The sequence below is a fragment of the Misgurnus anguillicaudatus genome, chromosome 22, assembly GCF_027580225.2.
Source record: "Misgurnus anguillicaudatus chromosome 22, ASM2758022v2, whole genome shotgun sequence".
NCBI classification, from domain to species: Eukaryota; Metazoa; Chordata; class Actinopteri; order Cypriniformes; family Cobitidae; genus Misgurnus; species Misgurnus anguillicaudatus.
In genome coordinates this window covers 37,982,823-38,003,292 of record NC_073358.2, presented here as the reverse complement: position 1 = coordinate 38,003,292, position 20,470 = coordinate 37,982,823, and positions in this window count along the sequence as shown.

Here is a 20,470-nt window from a genome sequence, read left to right as displayed (position 1 = left end):
ACGGGTTCATTCCCAGGGCAGACACAAACTGATGAAATGTATACCTTGAATGCACTGTAAATCATTTTGGATAAGTGTCTGCCAAAACTGACAGAGAGAGATAGTCATCTTATTGATTATGAGAGCACTATACTGACAGGAAGATACAGTTGGCATTTAAATAGCAACAAACACACACACACTACTGAACTCTTCACACCATAGTGTAAATACAAGCGCCCTCATATCCCTCCTCTATAGAGTTTACGGGAAAGACAGGGCCAGTTGAGAAGTGTCTAAACAACAAGAGTTATAGCCCTGCGGACACCCTGAGTGTGCGAAAAGAAGACATTAAGCAAACACGGCCAAAAATAAAAGACAAACAGGAATAAATCTAACACAGCGAGCCTTCAAGGAAGGAGAAAGGGACAGGATGGAAGGAGTGATTTATTGACGTATTAGTATTGAATATGTAGTCAGTAAAGTCAAATCGTTCAGCAGATCCCCCACTCTTCCCCTCATTTAACCCTGACTGCTGACAGTGAGTCTCCATGTCCTGTACACCTACAGCCCACACAACAAAAGAGATCAGGACCCTCTCCCACACTACCAGAGGCATGCCAGACACAGATAACACCAACATTACCCACTGTGTGCGATGAGAGTATATACGTATGTGTTTGTGTGTAAGTGTATATCTTAGTGTGTATAATGTATAAACAAAAATTACATTAAAATCTTATAAAAAAATATTCCAGCATTGCAGGTCTGCTTTATATTTGGAATTATTATGACTGTTTTAGATTAATTGTCCAAATCAAAACAATGAACTAAAGCAAATGAATTTACTGGAATTGTAACAAAAATGCAAAATAAATCTAAAACTATAGTTTAGAATCTTCAAAGTAATGCCTACAATTTGCAAAAATTTACTTTTATACAAGCATTTTTGTATCAATGATTATACACAATTATACTTTGTTTTCAAATTGAAAGGGAGCTTGTCAAGTGAATGTACACTTTTGATCTGTAATGTACTGTATACAGTATAACATATAAGCACAGTATGTTAGTGATAGACACATATATACAGATATGTACTCGACGCGAAGTTTGTCACAACATGTATGTAGCCCGTCATGTGTGTGGTTCGTAATTTCAAAATATGTGTTCTGCGCATCGAGTGATCTTATGTGCATCATGTGTCTTGTCAAAATAAGTGCCTGCTGCAGACACGTCTAAAGGGTTTATGATAAAAGAGACGCTCGTGTTTGCTAGATACTCACATAATTTCATGTATAATCAGAGTTTAATGTTAAGGGAGTGTTTTGCGTGTATTTTGTGAATGTGAGCGTCTTTTATCATAAACGGTTTTGACGCGTGTGCAGCAGGCACTTATTTTGACAAAAACACATGATGCACATGGTTTACATGATGCAACAAACACATATTTTAAAAACGCAAGTGTCACGATGACTTCTATAGTCAATTTCGTGTTCACATGTGAACAAGATCGCTCTAATCTGAGGTTAAGCACAATTTTCTTATTTTTGACTTAAAGGGGACAGAGAATGAAAAAACATTTGTACCTTGTCTTTGTTGAATAATGGTAGTCTACCCGCATTCACAAACTTACAAAAAGTGCTAGACATGCTGAACATCTCAGTCTCATAGAAATTCCTCTTTTAGAAATGTCAGCCAGAAAACAGCCCAATCTGAAAAACTGATGCTAATGACATCACAGGCATCTAACTGCCCATCCACTTTAAAATAATTGGCTACATTTTTTGAGTGGCAGCAAAGTCAGCCAATCAGTAATGAGATTGCAAGTTAAGCCAGTAGGGGGAGCCAAATAGGTGCAAAACCACTTGTTTAAAATCCCCCACCCTAATAGAGCTATCTGAGAGAGGTTTTTAGGAAGCTTCCAAGGCATTACAGACCCAAACACATTTTTTTTTTGTCTACATGTCACATCACAGAACAAGGATAAATACCCCGTTCAATCATTCTATGTCACCTTTAAAAAGTAAAAATGTGCACTTTATATTTTATGCAATACAGTTTTGTTAGGTTTGAATGTTAAAATGTTATTTTGCACAAAATATAGGAGACAATAATGTGTCTTTTGATATTTTAGCTGACGTGCTATGTTGAGCTAACCCTGAGATTTAGCTAGCCTGGGTTTCCCCAGGCTGCCTTGCACGCAAATTTATTCACACTGCAAGTCTAGCATGGAAACCATGGACCTATTTTCCCTCTGAAATAGGGAACCAATCACAGAAGGGGGAGGGGGAAGCAAGACGATGACGACGTCGATGCGACACACCGAAGCAGTTTTGTTTACTCAACACGGCAGCAGACGCAAAGTTACTTTTCGATGCAGCCTAAGATAGTGTTCTAAGTAGTTTTGAACGCAAGTTTATTTAAAAAAAGAGCAACTTTTGGCATTAAACAATTTCATATCCAAGAAGGATGTTTGGATATGGCAAGACATGATAGCCACGGAGTTTTATAGGACCAGCCTGCTAGGCATTGTCATCACCAAAGGCCATTTAACTTAGAAATGGTAGGTGGTATTTATTAATATCATCTTGTCATTCTGCCTGTAGCCTACCTACTGTGGTTTTCACAGTGCCACTAAGTTGTGTTACTTTTCTATATCAATATACAGCTATCTGTTTAGTTGCGTAGCTTTCAGCTGTTTGCACACATACCGATAAAAGTTGTTGACGCTTGAATTTATGTCGCTCTACGTCATTTGGTATAATTGAAATGATTGGCTATGAGCTACGTATAGATACATTTGATAGACATTCGTAGCGCCCAATAAACGGCTCTGGGCATTCGTAAACCACGGCTCAAATTCGAGAAAATGAACACGTCGTTCCCAGACCACGCCTCATTCTCTACGAGACTGGTCTGGTGTTAGCCAGGCTAAGATTTAGCCAACATTAGCACACATGTCAGTTTGGGGCAAGTTGTCTTAAAGACTTTTCACATTGGAAATAGTTAACGGAACCCCAGGTTAACAGAATCATGGGTTATCTGTTTCACGTTTTACACTGTTCGTACTTAACGAGGGGTTAAGAGAGTTAACCCTGGATATTCATAATCTGAGGTTTCTGAATCTGAAACCCTGCTCCTACACCTGTCTGTAATTAACTAGCTACCCTGAATACCTTGATAAGCTGCATCAGCTGTGTTTAATTTGGGACATAACATTCTAACCCTGCTTCGTTTCACACTGCGTACGTTTGGCACCGGAAATTTGGGGTTAACCCTCAAAAGCAGGACGAGCAGGGTTTCATAATCATGGGTTAATTTCAGGATAACCCGGCTTCTAAATTACAAGTGTGAAACGATCTTTAATCTGGGGTTAAAAGCAGGGTTTAAAAAGAAGATAACCCAGGGTTAAGCATAGTGTGAAAAGCCCTAAAGTTAATATTTCCAGTTCTGGTTTGAATTTAAAAATTAAAATCAATAATGTTCTAGTGTCCTTTTTAGATAATCTAGTGTGACAATTTATCTAAAAATTTATCTTATTGACCATTGTCTATTAATTAGTCTACAACTTTGAAATGAGATAAGATATGAAAATGTAATGAATACAAAATATGTGCCCAAGACCTTCTTTCATTTGGTATGAGATTTATACCAATGTGATGTATGGTGCTCAGTAAATGTAATGCTACGTACACACCAAACGTGGGGCATCGCGTTACGATTACTCGTGGGATTTAACTTTGTGTCATGCGAATATTTTGCTCGAGTTCAGTATTTTCAACTTGGGCGAAGACCCCTACTTAAAAGGGTATATTTATAAATATTATGCGTAACAAATATTTATTTTGTTTATTTAGCACCAATTTCATGTTTGTCTCTCATTTACTGTAATTACATTTGTGTTATATTGGCCTCATATCGCCCATATCAGCCACATTGCTTTCTCAGTATGTACACTCTAAATTCTCCTGGGTTGTTTTTAATCCAGTGCTAGATAAATATTGGACAGAACACATTTTGGGTTATAAAAACAACTATGCTGGGTTGTTTTTAACCCATCCATGAGTTGAAATCCAGCATTGTGTTAAAAACAACTCAAAAACAAAGTGTTTAGTGGCTATTAAATACCATATCGGCCAACCACCACAGTCTGTTCGCTAGACTTTACAATAAGTTTGTATTTGAAGAGTTTCGTTGCAAAACGAGATACATCCTTTTTTTAACATTTTTGTCAAAACATGTTTATTATTATGTTATCATGTTATTATTTTGTTTTATGGTGCTACTTAGCTGCATTTTTTTTAAGTTATGAAGGTTTAAATCAAAACAAACCAATTGCAGTTGAATTGATATTAATTGGAATGCACAACCAAAAAACAAGATTTCTGAAAAATTTTAAAAACGGAGATATCTCGTTTTGCAACGAAACTCTTCATTTATAACCATTAGTACATGCTTTACTAATTTACCAAATTCACAGCTAAATTAAACAGTGAGCAATATAGTTTTCGATTTAACTGCAAATAATGTCACTTGTTTGCAAAAGCTATTTACATTAGCTTCGCTCACCAATGTGTGTTTGGACCACTAAAGTTGAAAAAAGACTCACAGAGTTTAACATATTCAGTGGCGTGGGTAGGCAGTAGTGAGTAAGGCTTGCAGAAGTGGCTTTTGAATGGATGTCCCTGGTTCGAATCCACCTTTTGTTGAACACACTTTCTCCACATATCACATCGAAAAGGCATTTATTTTTAATAAAATGAAGAAAATGTTCGAAAAGTGGAAATAAATTGCTTAGCGAGTGTTTATTAAAAAAATTGGTTCGGGCTAGGTGTCAGTGTAGGGCTTTTATTCTCCCAATAATGCAGCATCAATTTCATAAAATATAATAATTTACACTTTATGTTAGTGCATCCTGTTAATGTACAAAAATACTGAGGTGCACTGCAAAAAGTATCTACCAATATAAAGTAATGCATCTATTTACAATTTACACTTATTGCAAAGAACTGTTACTTGTACATGGTATAATCTAATAAGAATATATCACTTCTTTCACCTACTATAAATTGAATAAGGCGAATAAAATACTGCTATTGTCACTTGGCATAAATAGCCATTGCCTATAGATTTATTTGTGCATTTATTAATTTTAATTAATGTAAGTTAATGCCAGTTCATTGTGCATGAACTAATGTTAACAACACTTACAACTTTTGATTTTAAAAATGTATAATTAAATGCTGAAATTAACATTAATCATTAAGATTAATAAATGTTATGGAAGTATTTTTCTTCATGTTAACTAATGCATTGACTAAAGTTAACAAATACAAGCTTATTTTAAAGTGTTATCAGTTTATTTTTATGTATGGGATTTGCTCCTGAGCACATGACCTTTTATAACATCCATATCCAGATAAAAGACACTCAAATCACATTTGAATAAAAACAACAGTGATCCCATTTCAACTCATGACACAAAATCAAAGGCATTCTTTGTTAATTACTCAAAGATTATGTGGAAAACTAATCTTGTCTCTTAAATGCAGTAATAGCACCTGTGGAGGAACAGTGTTATGTGCTACAGCTCGGCAGGTCTCGGGTTGTACGATGTCAGTAATGTAATAATAGTTACCAAGCGCTGAAAAACCTGTGTCATTTCTACACACCGAGCCCAAGGAAAAGAAAGAGAGAGAATAGATTGTGATTTAGCGGTGGCGATAGGTCGGGGGGATATGTGAGCGATACATGAGTGTTGAAAGAGTTAGAGGAAGGAGAGAGAGAAAGAAAAAAGAGAGTGAGCCAAAAGCTCAAGATTTGACGTGGGCGTTTTTCTGACAGCTATAATTCTCCAGCCTACAGAATTTCATCAACACGAGTTGTGTTAAAGCTCAGCCCGAGGGCCTCAGCCCTTTCAAGTCCCCCACACTGACAGGTAGATTTATTAGTCCTGAAATTTGTACGGATCACACGTCACTCATGGCAAGCTGTCGGAGTGTCAGAGCAACGCGTCCCTTCGGGGCCCGGCGCCATCAAGCTATGCTTTAGCAGTGACACATTCACACACACAGCACCGGCAGCACTGCCCAAAAACAGTCTTTTTAACTTAGCACTTTATGTTTGCGTCTAAATAAACCATTTGTTTAATTGCTACATACTACATATGCGGTTTTACAAAGTTTTAAAGCCTTTGAGATGCGCAGCAGTAATTTGTGACTTGCTTACAAGCTGTGTTCATTCGGTGTAAATGTTTTGATCCAAATGGTAATTTAGATGTAATTATAAATGATCCTGTGAAATTTGTGGTCTGGGAGAGATGGAGGAGGATTAGTAGGTAAAATAATGAGAAAGAGGATGCGAATGAAAAGAAAGTGCTTGTGAAATGCTAGATGTGCAGCATAGCCAGGAAATTTACCCTGGACCGGAGTATGACATGTCACACATTAGAGCAAAAAAGAGTCTGACTTAACATAAAATGAGTTTGTGAGAGAGAGAGAGAGAGAGATTGGCATGTTCTCTTGGCTGCCGCGTAGAAACTTCCTTCAGCCGAACATCTGGTTCCTATATTTCAGAGTTAATTAGTCATATTGGGGTTGTCTGAAGATAAATTTATCATCTGGAAAAAACACAAACAATTTGAAAAATGAAAGGAAGTGCGGTGACACACGGCTGACGTTAAAATAAATCATTTTAGTGTGATTAAAAACTTACACAGTACTGATGATAGAGTGAGAGAGGGAGGGAGGGAGAGAGAAAGAGACACGGTGGGATTTATGGGCCCTCAGTCACATTTAAAAGCCAGTCTGTATTTCTTAATTATTGGTTCTACTTTTTCTCTCATCTGTTCTTATTTTGGCTGTCTTTCTCTTTTCACTTTTATTGCCTTTCCTCATGTTATAATTTATCTGCTTGCATTGATTTAAAGTGTCGTCTTTTTACTTGTCGACAGGGCTCATTTTGGTACAACTCTATTGCGCATTATAGATCTAATGAATGATTTGGAATGACAAGTATAATGCCATTAACATAGAAATATAAAATAGGTTCATAGAAATCATTTTCATTTAAACATTTGTCGTTCGAAGGCAGATGACAAACGAAATGCAATGTTAATTTGTGTCTTCAGGGGTCCTATGAGATGGACAGTGAGAGAGGAGACGAGTCTGTCAGGCTGTCTGTTAGAGACGTAATTACACCTTTAGCACTGAAGCAAACACACACACACACACGCACACACACACACACAGATACACACAGTTTCATTAAAATCTGTCTTCTACCTTTTCACTTGCAAACCAGGATCCCGAAAAAAGTTACAAATTAGAGTGAGAGAGAGAGAGAGAGAGAGAGAGAGAGAGAGAGAGAGAGAGAGAGAGAGAGAGAGAGATAAAGTACTTTAGGTCTTTATATTTTCTTTGTGTACATATATTTACTTACAAAAACTTTTGTGACAACATGCCCCACATTCAGCGTTGCCAAGTCCTCTGCCTTTCTTAGGAGTTTTGAATTTGGCTACTTTTAACCAGGTTATTCAGAAATCTTCATGGGTATGGTGTCAGAACTAGGGCTGGGCGATAGAGCTAAAATGTTTATCATCGTTATAACGTGTTATATCATTCGATAGTGATCATTATTGATACATTTTATTAAGCTTTTTTTTAAAATGACAAGTTTTAATTTAACCATTGTATGTTTTGTTTACACAATTTATTAAGGCAAACAATAAACAATTTTAGTTTAGCAGACAGTACAAAAAATGTGTACATCGTATATACATAAAGATTACATTGGTGTTAAATAAACTCTATAAATGCTCTCTCTGGAGCATTTTTATCACCATAATGTTTGATTTCTGTTCTTTGTTTCTTTGTTCTAAACTTTGTTTGCAATAGTAGATCGGCTACTTTTCTTCACCTAATTTTTTATTGTACTGTACGGCATCCCTGAAAAGAAATGATTCATTTAATTCAATTGATTGCGACCACTTACCTTAAAAAAATTTAGTAAATTGAATGAATAATTGAAAAATCATTTGTATTGCGTATGTGTCAAACACTGCCATCCGCGATAATGTACATTAGGTCTTTATATTTTCTTTGTGTACATATATTTACTTACAAAAACTTTTGCGACATCTTGCCCCACATTTAGCGTTGCCATGTCCTCGCCATTTCTTCTGAGTTTTGAATTGGATAACTTTTAAACTGTCCACAGATTGATGTTTTTCTGCGGATTAGAGATGTAAGCGGGTTAGTGATGTAAGGATTTGGTTTCCTGTTGGTATTTGGGCTGTGAATAGTCATTAGGATGCTTTTGGATTCATTTTGAATGGCCATTGGGTTGGTTTCTTTATGCGGATCTGGCAACCCTGCCCACATTGTGTGTGCGTACTTGGCATTAAAGCTCTTTCCGATCTGAAAAGTGTGTGTTCTTGATTGGCCAGCTAACCTGTACGTTGCGATTGACCTCTGACGGCAGCTGGAAATGTGACACTCCTTACCATGTTTTAAAGATTCCTTCACAATGCAATGCTGACAGGACTTAACTTACAGGCTTTAAAGGGTCCGAAGCGGGATGAATTATGATAATGTCGATCTTGTCCGCGTCAACAGGCTCAGGAAGTAAACTGTTGCCTACAATCCGTGTGTTTGTTGTATTCCAAAAAAGAGATTTAAGTTGGAGAAGATAACTCGCGTCATCTTTATTTGGGGTATTTACCTTTTGCATATTGTTAGCATTTAATACACATTTAAACACCAAAGGAAATGTAAAATTGTGAATCGGACGATAGATGCTCTTTAAGTCAGTTTTGAACTGAAATACCAAAATACAAAACCAATAATATGAACAAGCTTTTCTAGGGTGTAAATCTACTTTTGCTCACGTTATCTACTTTTCCTTACGATAACTTGCCTTGAGACATTAACAATTGTGTAGACTTAAGTTAATTCTGAATTTGTTTTTTATAATGGAAATAATAACTTTTTAATTCTTTCTAAAACCTCAGGGAAAGTACATAAATATTATACGCCTTGCATTTATGAGCTTCATTATTAGCTTTGCCTTTGAGAATCATTGGGTAGTTTTTAAATTTAATTAAACACTTTTTCGGAGATTGCCTTTGATATGCAGCTCTGATTTTCTAAGTAAAATATTATCGAGTGCCAAGAAAGGTTATAGCGGTAAGGGCCATCCTAAGATAATTCTTTTTTTATCACGTTTCTCATAAATTTGCAGCAATGTTCTTGTTAAGCAAGTGTTTCAAGTTACTGTAGCTGTGTTGTCAGGCTGCCACACTGAAATGCCCCATGGGTAAAGAGTGTGTTTGATATGATCATGTTTGACATAGCAGTGTGACACGCCGCACATTAGTTTGACAAAGCCAGACACTTTAGCTCTTCTTTGAGACTTGAGCATGTACGTTTACTGCCTAAATTTCTCTGAGACTGCTTGAGGATTCAGAATGAATGTAAGTGTTTTTATGTAGCAGACCATTAATAATAGGATAATAAGAACAGATAAGAGAAAATTGTCTCGTAAACAAAACTGTTGTCTCGACTGGCGTCAGAGCAATTATATTAGATTGATGCTGCAGAGGTTCCAGTTAATTTGTAGTGTTACAGTGAGAGGGTGTGTGACAAAGAGAGCTTTCTATTCTTTCACTGAGATCCCAGCTTTCTGAGGTCAAAAACATATTATATTTTTTGCACAAACACACACACAGGTTTAAAGAATGCTTTAATCATGTTTTGTTAGAAATGTACAGAAATTGTCTCCACAATGAATGTAAAATGTGTCCCCGTATACACACAAATGCATTAGAAGCTAGATACTATAATAAAAGCCCTAAACCTTGGTATCGCAGATTTATGTGTTTTTCAGAACCATTTTAACTATCATTTTTGACAAGTTACACTACACTTTAAAAAAGGTGCTAAATAGCACTAAAAGTAGTTTACTGATCATAGGGTAACCATTTTAGTGCTATATAGCACATTTATAAAACGGTTAGTTCCAATCCTTGATTCTGATTGGTCAATAGGTGTGCTTTATTCACGATAAAACACTGCTATGACCGCTTCACCCAACGGTTCTATTTAATATCACTGCGCCCTTAGCAACACCCTTAGCAACACATAAACATATAATGAGACAAAGTCTGAGAACAGTTTGATGTTTTTATTTGAGCTTTCATGTTGTTGTTCGCAGTCAGGGACTATTTTTTCTAGCGGAAGGAATGCTTTTATTTATTTAACTTCATGAAAGTTGCACTAATATTTGTTTTACTTTAATATTGTGTGGTAACCGTTTTATAAAAGCAATAAGGTACTTGAGGCAAGTGCTGTATCGTGAATAAGTAACGGCTGAAGGGGTTGCAGGCACTCCGCTTTGCGTCGTGCCTAACAACGCCCTTCAGCCGTTACTTATTCACGATACAGCACAGCCTCTCGTACCTTATTGCTTACATAAAGCACCTGTGTAGAACTATATGGTGCTATATAGAAGCATACATGGTACTATATCACCACTTATGGTTTTTCATAGGTGCTAAATAGGTGCTATATAGCACTAAAAATGGTTCCCCTATGATTACGAGCTTTAAGTGCTTTTTAGAGTGTATTTGTAAGGACATTTTGAAAGATGTGGTCCAAACCTGGGTGATTCTTAGAAGGTATCCAGCATCAGATTTTTTAAAAATCCCTTGAAACCAAATTTTTGCACATATAAGATTAGGTCTGAATCATTATTTTTAGAGGATTTAAAAAATATTTCCTATAGAATTATTTACATTTTTTAGAATATCATTATCAAAAATTATTATTATTACCGCAACATGATATTACATTAAATATATGCATTTACAAACTCATGTTTCGGTAATGAGAACTAAAAAGTTGTCTGGGTACTATGACTAACCTGGTAGCCATCTTGAGTGTCACAGTCAATTATGTCCCTTCCAACAATTTTTTTAAAAATGTTAGTTCATTGAGGGCTTAAACAATGACTGAAAATTGTTGCGGAGGATGATAAATTTTTTCTTGGACACATTTATATTAATTATTATTGTCTAGTATAACATGCACTGAAGCTTATTTTTATAGATTTTTTTCATTATAAATATTTCCATGTCAAAGAACCCAAATCCAGTCATGGACAGATTGCGGTAATGATAAATTTCCCCTTAAATGTAGAAAAAACAACAAAATTGGTTTGTATGATGTCATTTGAAATCATGTGCAAAATATGAAGAGATGTTTGTAACTGTATGCTTCTTATTTTGGTAGCATTTACTTTTTTTATCAAAATGTTTCAAGACACCTCATAAGTCTAATTTTGCGAGAATCACCCACCTGTAGACACATGCACACATATGTGTCTGTGGAGTCTTAGGCCACTTTGGCATGGCTGACTGAATCAAGTATTTTGATCGCTGCTGTTTGGACACCTTAAAGGGGTAGTTCACCCCAAAATGAAAATTCTGTTATCATTTACCCTCATGTTGTTACAAACCTCCATAAGTTTCTTTGTTCTGCTGAACACAAAGGAAGATATTTGAAGATAATGAAGTAGAAAACAGAAGCACTATTGACTTCCATAGTATGAACAAAAACTAATATGGAAGTCAGTGGTGCTCAAAAACGATTTGGCTACAAACATTGCTCAAAATATCTTCCTTTGTGTTCAGCAGAACAAACAAATGAATACAGGTCTGTAACAACATGAGGGTGAGTAAATGATGACAGAATTGTCATTTTGGGGTGAACTATCCCTTTAAATGTAGTTTTAAAAAGTTGAGACACTGTTCAGTGTGCTAGTAATGAGTTTTCCAACGTCTGATGTACCTTGTAGATATACTTTAACGTTTACAAAGCAAAACTTTCTTAGTTCAGCCCAGACCATGTTTGGAAACTAAATTGCAAAACCAGATCATTCAGAAATCTTCACGGTTATGGTGTCAGAACCATGAACACATTAACACCCATTCAGTATTCAGTTCTTGATGATGAACAGGGCTACAGCTGTAAGGTTAGCCAGTCAGACTCCAGAGGAAAAATATAATGGAACAAAAGTGTTAGTGTTTGCCATTATAAAGCAGTTACATTTCAGAGCTAATGCTAAGGCATGCCAGTTTCACTCTCAACCTCATAAACAATAGGCCAGCTCTGCTTGTCCTATTAGTTGCCTGATTTTCAGTTATAAGAGAACTTTCAAAAACTCACTGTTGGACAACCTTTAGTATAGACAAACTTAAAACGCCATTCATCTTTCTGAGGGAATTCAGCTTAAAATATCAGACCTTCACTCCTGATTTTTCTCTTTGTCTCCTCTTTTCTCCTCCTGTCGGTGTTCAGGGATAATTTACTGCACCTTCAGCTGTTGGAATGTGTTTGTAGTTGCGTATAATGGAGGTCATCTATCCTGCCTGTCAGCAGCGGGAAACACTTTTCTGACCACAGCAGGGAGAGCTGTTTGACGGAAGATTGGGGCACTGTGTCTCTGGCCAAAAAAGTCTATGTGTGCATGTGTGTTTTAGAGATGGATGGGACTTTGTGGGTATTTAAGATTGAATGGCTGATTTTGTTTTCTGAATGCACGGCTAAATTCATGTGACCTTTACACTACAACGATTATGCATAATATACACCCAAAAAGTGAACACTTGCCATAGAGTTTATTTCTGCTCAACATTCCAGACTTCCCTTTGAGAGATTTAAGCCTTAAAGGGATAGTTCATCCAAAATTTCCATCATCATTTACTCACCCTTATGTTGTTTCAAACCTGTATACATTTCTTTGTTCTGATAAAAACAAAGGAAGATATTTTAAGGAATGTGAGTCTGGAATGTTGGTAATCAATACGATCAGAGGTCCCATTGACTTCCATAGTCTAAAAAGGATTACTATGGAAGTCAGTGGGGCCTCTGATCAGTTTGACAGTGTCAACAGTCTTTTAAATGTTTAGTTTTGTGTTACACATAACATATGGTTATGGATCTAGAATGACTTGATGATAGATAATGAGATATTTAGAATTTTTGCCTTTTGAATTTTGAACTAGTCCTCAAATGATTTGCAGTTTTCACATAACTCAAAAAACAAGTTGGTGAGTTTGTGCACTTGGACGTGTGTTGCAGCAGTTCTACAGGCCTGTTAGCCATTTTCTATCCAAAATGGCCACCTCCACCTACACTAGGGGTGGGAATCGTTTGGACCCTTACGATTTGATTCAGAATCGATTCATAGAGACAGAGCGCAGCGCGTCACAACCTGAAAACCACGCCCACCGGGGGGGAAAGCAATCCAACAGTCTCCATTGACTTTGTATTGCAAAAGGCCGCCTCCTTGTCATTTCTGGCTTATAACAAAAAACTGAATAATGCCTAAAAGCTGCTGTGTGACAATATGTACAGCTAACAAGCCAAAGCAAAGAACCCAGAAATAAGTTTTTATAAGCTGTCGAGCCGTAAAACCCAGTCTTTAAGAAGAATAAAGTGGATCGCCGACTTCGTTTACCCCTATTGGACGCAGTTTTACTAATAGGAGTACTATGAAAAGTTGCCTGTTTCCATTTCTGTGTCTAAACGCTAGTTTTTTGAAGTCGACAGCTTATAAAAACGTATTTATTTATTTTTTTGGCGTGTTAGATGTACACCTTGTCACACAGCAGCTTTTAGGTATTATTCTGTTTTTAAGTTTAATCTGTAAATACGTTTTTATAAGCTGTCGACCCCAAAAAACAAGCGTTTAAAGACACAAAAATGGATACAGGCAACTTTTCATAGTACTTCTATTAGTAGAACTGCGTCCACTAGGGGGAAACGTAGTCGGCGATCCACTTTATTCTCCTTAAAGGCTGGGTTTTACGGCTCGATACCTTATAAAAACTTATTTCTGGGTTCTTTGGCTTGTTAGCTGTACATATTGTCACACAGCAGCTTTTAGGCATTATTCAGTTTTTTGTTATAAGCCAGAAATGACAAGGAGGCGGCTTCTCGCAATACAAAGTCAATGGAGACGGTTGGATTGAATTCCCCCCCGGTGGGCGTGGTTTTCAAATTTGCATAACTGCGCTCTGTCTTTATAGCGTACTAATTAGCATATTTGTGACATCATCACATTTGCGCTCAAAGCCAGCCTAGTGTTTGCACTTTTGCTACTAGTTTCTGAACTGTCATATACTGTATTTTAAAGGCGGAGTGCACAGTGTTTGAAAGCCAATGTTGACAAATCACCTAAACAAACAGGCCCCTACCCCAATAGAATCTGGACCTTCTGTTCATAGACCCGCCCCACACATACGCAACCCGGCAAGGATGTCGGTTAGTAGACACGCTCCTTACTGCTGATTGGCTATAAGTGTGTTTTGGTAGTCGGCCCGACTCCTTTTCCGAAGCGTTTTTCAAACATTGTGCACTCCGCCTTTAAAGCAACTAAGTGCTCAATAAAGCCATTCTTATATACATATATGTTGTTTCTGTTGTCAGACATTAAAACTTAAAAAACGTTAAAAAAAAGTAATTTAACGGGCCATATTAATTCTGTATGTTAATCGGCAGTAACTTCCATGAACTGACACATCATCTAATCATCATTATACACCAGGGCTAGTTAACTGGTGGCCCGCAGGCCAAATGCGGCCCTCCAATCATCTTTATCTGGCCCGATGGTCATTTTTGTCTCATATAAACTCAGCATGGTTACGTTTACCTTTCCACTGTACATGAAATATGATGGCCAAAAAACGCAAAGAGGGTCAGAAAGTGGCTGCGTGGGGTGCCAACTAGGGATGCACCGAAATGAAAATTCTTGGCCGAAACCGAAAACCGAAAAAAGGAAACCAAGGCCGAAAAACCGAAACCGAAACACCGAAATAAATTATTATGCCAGTTATTAGTACAATTGCATTTATGGCTATCACTGTGTACTAACTTTACTAGGGGTGTGTGACGAATAAAAAAAACTCACAGTTCACATTGCAGTTTTTGAGGCACAGATCAGATTATTTTTTGGATCAGCAAAAAGGTGGGAAAAATCTAATAAACAATAAAGAAATTGCAAACATTTATAAAAAAGAACAAAGTTGTACATTTATAAGGTCTGAAATTAGCATTTTAACACAACTGAATGCTATTTTCACATATTATCTGTTCTGTTGTCAGACATATAGTGGCGTTTTCCCGGACAGAGAATAGACTAGTCCTAGACTAAAATAAATATAAGAGCTGTCCAAACTGAAAACATCTTGCACTGACATATCTTAAAATACATCAGTGCCTTTAGTTTGTCCTCAAAATGCACACAAGTAATGTTTTTAAGGCATGTTTGTTTAAACTAATTATATTTCCTAATTAAACTAAGGTCTAGTTCTGGCTTAAACTAATCTCTGTCCAGGAAACCACCCCAAAAACTATTAAAATAGTGACTTAACATGACCAAATAACCTTGTGTTTAATCCAACCAGCTGTTACTTTAACTACTAAGTTACTAAAATCTTGATTTATAAACGAGACATCGCAGACAATTCGGCGCAAATTACAAAATTGCCATTACACAGAGTTACTACAGAAGGCATGCGCGGGCATAGGAGAGAGAGAGCTCGCGCACAAGCACATAACCCGTAGTGTGTGTGGGAAAACATTGCTAACCTTTCATGATAAACTCCAATCAGTCATCTTCTCTGTCAGTAACATCTGACGTTTACGTGAAAATGCAAGTACACAGAGGAATCCGCATGGAAAACACATCCAACTTTTAATTATTTCACTCAGTGTCATGTATGAGAGGCGCTGTCTAGGGGCTTCACGCACACGCACAGAGAGAGAGAGCGTGCACAAGAGAGTCACCACTGAGCGCTCACAACAATAAATGAAGCCGTTTTAAATGAAAATAAAAATGTAAATGTTGCGACCATTGTTGATTTTGTGGCGCACACAAACAAATAAATGTATGGATAACACTGCCAGGAGCAGAAGCCGCCATTACGCGAGATTAATGTAAACAGCGTGACCCGTCGCATAGTCGACGTAATCGATGACGTCGACGCGTCGTTGCAGCACTATTGAGCACGAAGGGGAGGGGTGGGAGACGACCGATCTCCGTGAGTGAAACCCAAGCGCTAGCGCACAGATGGGAGGGGCGCGGTTGACATTCATTTTCGGTTTACATTTTCGGCTGGATTTTTTATTTCGGCCCGAAACCGATAATGCCATTTTCGGCCGAAATTTTCGGCGACCGAAATTTCGGTGCATCCATAGTGCCATCCATCTGCGGGTGCGTAACTATTGGATCCAATCTGAGCTTTGGATGCATAAAAAAATAAACTTGTGCGACTACACTGCATGTGACACGCCGACCGGAAGTGATGTATTTCAGTGTGTTCCAGTCAAAGCACTGTGTGCAAGGTGAAGATTATTAATTATTTTTTTGTTTAAAGGAATAGTCTACTCATTTTCAATATTAAAATATGTTGATACATCCCTCTATCATTTGTGTGCGTGCACGTAAGCGCTGGAGCGCGCTGCGCCACTTCGATAGCATTTAGCTTAGCCCCATTCATTCAATGGTACCATTTAGAGATAAAGTTAGAAGTGACCAAACACATCAACGTTTTTCCTATTTAAGACGAGTAGTTATACGAAAAAGTTTGGTGGTACAAAATAAAACGTAGCGCTTTTCTAAGTGGATTTAAAAGAGGAACTATATTGTATGGCGGAACAGCACTTTTGGGAGTACTTCAACTCGGCGCAGTAACACTCTCCCTCTCCCATTCCCATACAATATAGTTCCTCTTTTAAATCCTCTTAGAAAAGCGCTACGTTTTATTTTGTACCACCAAACTTTTTCGTATAACTACTCGTCTTAAATAGGAAAATCGTTGATGTGTTTGGTCACTTTTAACTTTATCTCTAAATGGTACCATTGAATGAATGGGGCTAAGCTAAATGCTATCGAAGTGTAGCAGCACGCTCCAGCGCTTACGTGCACGCACTAAGATGATAGAGGGATGTATCAACTCTTCTTAGTTAAGGTAATAACATATTTTAATATTGAAAATGAGTAGACTATTCCTTTAACTTTATCAGTAACACTTGAATCATTTTAAAACTATTAATTACTGATTAATTAAAGTAAATTATTAACTCTAAATATATTCGTAGATTAAATGTGCAGTATGTAGATTTTAGCGGCGTCTAGGAGTGAGATTGTGAATTGCAACCAATGGCTCAGTCCACCGTTCACCAAAATGCATAGAGAAGCTATGGTAGCCGCCACAGAACAAACATGTTGTCTATGACAAAATACAAATATGCTCTGTAGAGCAGTTTGTCTGTTTAGGGCTACTGTAGAAACATTGCAGCAAAAAATGGTGACTTCCATGTAAGGGATGTGTATGTAGAAAAAAACAGCTCATTCTAACATAACACTTCAATATAGTTATGTATATTATATTGAATTTCTGTCAAAAGATCATTCTAAAAGTTGCACACTGCACCTTTAAAAGCTCTTGCGCTGGAATGAGCTTCTCTCCTATTTACTGTATGTAGTGGATGTATTGTACAATGGAAAGGCGGTTTAACCTAAATATCTTTAAAATATTAAAAAAAGAAAACATGAAGTGCAATTTTAGTCATTAGGAAAAGACTAGCTATATGTTGTGAATACTTGAAATGTAACAATTTATGAAAGTTATATATAGTTATAATATATATAATAGATAAAAGTAAAAAATATATAAAAGGTAAAAAAAGGGTTAAAAGTTTGGCCCGCATCATATTTAAAATTTTTAAATCTGTCCCTCGAAGAAGAGTAGTTGAAGTAGTTGTGTTATACACAGTGATTTTGGCAGTATTACTGTATTTATCTAATGCAGCGGACCCAGCGCCTCTGTCGGGATAACAAACTATGAATATTTTTACAGAAGTATATTCATGTTCTTATGTCTAAACAGTCAGTGGCAGGTTTTGGGAAATGCTATTCGCACAGTCAGATGAGTCAGTTATTTAAAGGCGCTGCTTCTCCTTGCCGCTCACTGAACGGAGAAAAGGCAGAGGAAGACCCCCAAAGTGTATTTTGTTTTCTTGCAGTTTAGAATTAATCAAACAGGGCTGTCGCTATGTATTTATTTGTCTTTTTCAACTGCTCGTGTAAGCTCCATCCATTGTTGGTGGTCGTGCAGTGTCCAAGTGCAGCACCCTTCCCGCAGTTGAGTTCCGCCTTTTGGTTCTGACAACTTAAATTTTAAGAATTGATTTTTGACATTTGTGAATCAAATCGACTTAGAATCGTCTGCATTGCGATGCATCAAAGAATCGATTTTCCCCCACCCCTTACTCACACTGCTTGTTATTCTGTACCTCAGAAATGACCTTTGTCAGTATTGCTAAGGCTAATAAATTGAATTCATTGCATAAATCTAATAATGAAGTGAATAATTTCCACTACCGTCACCTAATGTATTTGCAAAATAATTACTGTTTCAAATTCATGATACTGGATGAACCAGTTTTGCGGTGTTGGGCCAGACTGCATGCTCAAACAGAGCCACAATGTACAGTAGCTTCCCCAACACTTCTTCTTACATCTGTGTGTAAACATACTGGCAAGATATTACATGTGAGCAAATGCTTTTAGAAAATGTTATGTGTTGTAGTTTACAATGCAGATGCAACATTATGCGGTAAAGTTATTTTTACTTTAAACACTAAGTTCCTGTTAACACTAGAGCATTTTTTAAAGCATTTTTAAGAAAAAGAGCTTTTATAAGCAGCAGGTAGATTCCAAGACTGCATAAGGATCCTATTGAAAAAAAAACCTTGGTGGAGTAGTGTAAGTGATCCCTTCCAGCTCTAATGAGGAATTTTGTATAGAAATTCACTTGTAGGCTGGATACATCAAAGAATATTATCATTAAGGTGCTGTGTGACCTAAGGTTTTCTGGGGTCTTTGCATTGGTTTAATTTGGCTTTTTAATATGTACATTTTTCTTTAAATGTGTCTATTTGCGGTGTATATATTTATGTGTTCTTATTTGTTACTGTCAGTGTTGGGGAAAGTTACTTTTAAAAGTAATGCATTACAATATTAAGTTACTCCCCCAAAAAGTAACTAATTGCATTACTTAGTTACTTATCATGGAATGTAATGCTTCCGTTACTTTTGTATTACTTTTTCTCATGTTGCCCAGTGTTGTTTTTGGCAGCCCTTTTAGTTTTAGTCATAGGGCCCTATTTTAACGATCTGAAACGCAAGTGCGAAGCGCAAAGCGCAAGTGACTTTGTGGGCGGATCTTGGGCGCTGTTGCTATTTTCCCGGCGGGAGAAATGACTCTTGCGCGAGGCGCAAATCAATAAGGGGTTGGTCTGAAGGAGGTTCATTATTCATAGGTGTGGTTTGGGCGTAACGTCAACTAAACCAATCAGAACGCTATCCAACATTCCCTTTAAATGCAAGGGCGCAAGTTCCATGGCGGGTTGCTATTATAATGACGGATTTACCAGGCACACACCAGGGGCGGTTCACAGCCGAGGAGACCGACGTTCTTGTAAGAGCATTCAAAGACAGAGAAGTTGTTTTGTATGGGGATGGGACTTTGGAGAAACCCGCACAAATTAGCGTCGGTTAAACAGACGTGAGAGGAAATAGCCATAATTGTCTCATCAGCTGGCATCCGCTACAATGATATCAGGAGACGGGGAATCCCAAGCTTGCCATCATTAATCGGGCACGGCGTGTAATGGGAGGTGGATCTGTCTCTACACATGACCTGACGCCAGCAGAGGACATCGCTGCGTCCACCCTCACCGCTGAAAGGGTTTGGGGGCTTTGAAATCGGAAACGCAAGCAAGGTCCAACCCCAAAGTAAACTTACAAATCAAGTTCATATACATTAAGGTTTCTTATGAACATTTTAATTATTTTTCATAAAATAAACGTAATACAGCCACACAACAAACTTATGAAAATATTTTAATCGTTATTTGCATGAGAATTTTTTAACGCAGCCACACAATACATAAAAACTATCACCACAATGGTCACCACAATGATTTCCCTTATCTCATGTGTTAATATTTTTATTGTAACAATTTATGATTTGCAAAAATAACTGTTGCATCTGTGTAGATTAGATAAGCAATGCGCGTTGTGCACGCTATACATTATGGTCAAGCATGCGCCCTTAAAATAGCATAATGAACTACGCGCAACGCGCCACTGACTTTAGACCAGGGAGCGCAAGTTCATTCCCTAGTTTGCGACGTGCGTCTTTGGAGGGAAAAACCCGCTGTGCGCCGGTGCAAAATACGAAATGATACATGCGTCACTGACAAAGTCAATTGCGCTGGGTGCAAGATAGGGCCCTTAGTCTTTTGGAAGAAAATGCTTTTTAGTTTTAGTCACATTTTAGTCACTCAAATATTAATGTGAACATTTATAAAGTAATGCGTTACCTTACTTGTTACTTCAGAAAAGTAATATTATTACG